Source organism: Chionomys nivalis, chromosome 13, assembly GCF_950005125.1.
Source record: "Chionomys nivalis chromosome 13, mChiNiv1.1, whole genome shotgun sequence".
In the NCBI taxonomy this organism is placed as follows: Eukaryota; Metazoa; Chordata; class Mammalia; order Rodentia; family Cricetidae; genus Chionomys; species Chionomys nivalis.
The window spans coordinates 21,775,399-21,777,865 of NC_080098.1; positions in this window are offsets into that span (position 1 = coordinate 21,775,399).

Below are 2,467 nucleotides of genomic sequence, written 5' to 3' on the forward strand. Positions count from 1 at the left end.
GAGCTATTGCTAACTCCAAGGGGGCTGGGTGTAAATGGAGTTTTCAGATACACTGCCCAGAGAATCATGGGAGTCGAACTGGTCAGTCTGCAAGGCTCATCTAATAAAGGGCCACACACCGATGGCTTGAGCCACGAAGCCAAGCCTTGCAGCTCTAAAAGCTGTCAGTCCAAGGTCAAGGAGCCCGTGTGGCTGGGTCCTATGGATGCCCCTTTGCTTTGTTCAGGGTTTACTCAGCCTGAGAAGGGAGGCCTCTGGTGTGTCTTTTTCTTCCTTTTTTTTTTTTTTAAATATTTATTTATTTATTATGTATACAATATTCTTTCTATGTGTATGCCTGCAGGCCAGAAGAGGGCACCAGACCTCATTACAGATGGTTGTGAGCCACCATGTGGTTGCTGGGAATTGAACTCAGGACCTTTGGAAGAGCAGGCAATGCTCTTAACCACTGAGCCATCTCTCCAGCCCTTCTTCCTTTTTTTTTTTTCTTCCTTTTTATTTAATTTAATTAATGTATTTATTCCTCTGTACGTATGTGCACACACCTTGCTTTTAGAGACAGTGTCTGTCACGGAGCCTGGAACTCACCAAGTTAGCCAGTATGCTCCAGGGATCCTTCTGTCTCCTCCCCTCTCCCCTCACCAGTGGTAGACTGACTTTTACTTGGGTGCTGGGGATTTGAATTCAGGTCCTCATGCTTGGGCAGCCACTACTTTACTGACTGAGCCATCTCCCTCTTCCTCTTCCTATAAAGACACCAGCTCTATTCAGTTATGATCCCATCTTCATGTCCTCTTTTAACCTTAATTACCCTTATGGCCTCATCTTCAATACAGTCACACTGGGAACAGGGACATCAAAGGGCACATTCATCCTATAAACAAGAACCACGTAGTTCAGGTCCTTATTTTACAAATGAGTACACCAAGGGTTAGGAGGAGGTTAAGGGATTTACACAAGGCCACACCGCTGAGGGGACCCAATCAAAACTGGACGGGCAATCAATGCCTTCAGCTATTGTGGTATGAATGAAGATTCTCCCCCCACACTGCAAGGAACCAGTCTATTGACCTGAAACCACAGTAGAGGGGAACAGGCCTATCCTGAAATCTGAGAAAGATTTCGCCTGGACTTTCTGTTTTAAAAAGATGTGTCATTGGGATGTAAGGAGGGTAGCAGTTGTGCGGTTCCTTTGAAAAGGAATGAGCAGTTTCATAACTGCTCAGAGATGCTTGTAGACTTGGGTTTCTATGGTGGTGACGGAAGCCTTGAATGCAGAAGGAGCCTTGCCAGGAGGAAACAGAAGGAGAAAAAAAGAAGTGTTCTAGCTTTGGCTCAACAACCCAACCTTGGGGGTGTGGGCAGGGACCAGCTACAGCTGTTTGCCTTGGTTGGGTAACACAGATAAGTGGCCCTTTCTGTTTGTGTTTGCACATAGGGGGCCAAGTTTTGGTGCGGAAGGTCAAGTCCTGAGCATGCAGAAGGAGTTAGGGAGCTGGTAACCAGGTCAGGGTCTGTCCGTGAGTGATGCAAGAGACATACATTCAACTAGGGTCTGGCCTCACTGTGGGGCTATTGTTTGTCTACTCACAAGGACTTCTCAGCAGTGACCCCTGTCCTTCCTGTACTGATTCAGTCTAAGGGTTTAGACTTTTATTTTTTTGTAGGAAATTTTTATTTTTAAAAAAATGTATCAAAAATAAAGCAAGAGAAAAACATATTAAAATACAAATTTAGACAATGCCTTTCAGAGCAGCATGACATTGTGTAGGAAAATAAGGGCTTGGGAGACCCACCCTGCCTGTGTAACACTAGCTGCTGGCCTTTTAAAGAGTCACTCCCAACAGGAATCGGAAGAATGTGGTTTCGGGAGAAGCCACATCGAGATGCAGCACATAACTAGAGCATTCTTTTTACAGCCTCGTGGTGACCTTTGCTCACCATTCTCTGACTTCGTCTGATAAGCCATGCCCTCTTTGAAAGCTGGGAAAAGGAAGTTGGAAATGGGGCTAACAGTTTCTACTATTATGCCTCCAGTAGCGCCACCTGCCCTGCATAGTTCAAAGAAACAGCCCCCTACACCCCTTAGCACTATACACACACACACACACACACACACGCACACACACATACACACACACAGCACTATTCACACCCACACGTTAGCACTATTCACACACACACACACACATTTACAAAACATAAATCTGTTCTGGGAACCTGTCTTAGCTCTCTGTGACCCCTGGAGAGCTTCAGCCAGCTCGCACCTGCAGGAAGCCTTATGTCTGTCACGCTGCAGGATGGAGGTGCAGCCCTGCAGGAGCTGCCAGAATGGTGCTGTCTTCGAGCGCCCCCGAAGTGATTGCAAGGAAGAAAGGAGTGTTGTTTTTTCCAGTGACCACAGGGCCTGGGGTTGGTACAGGCATGATTTCAGCTCCCACTGTTCTCAAGGACAACTTTTGGTTGC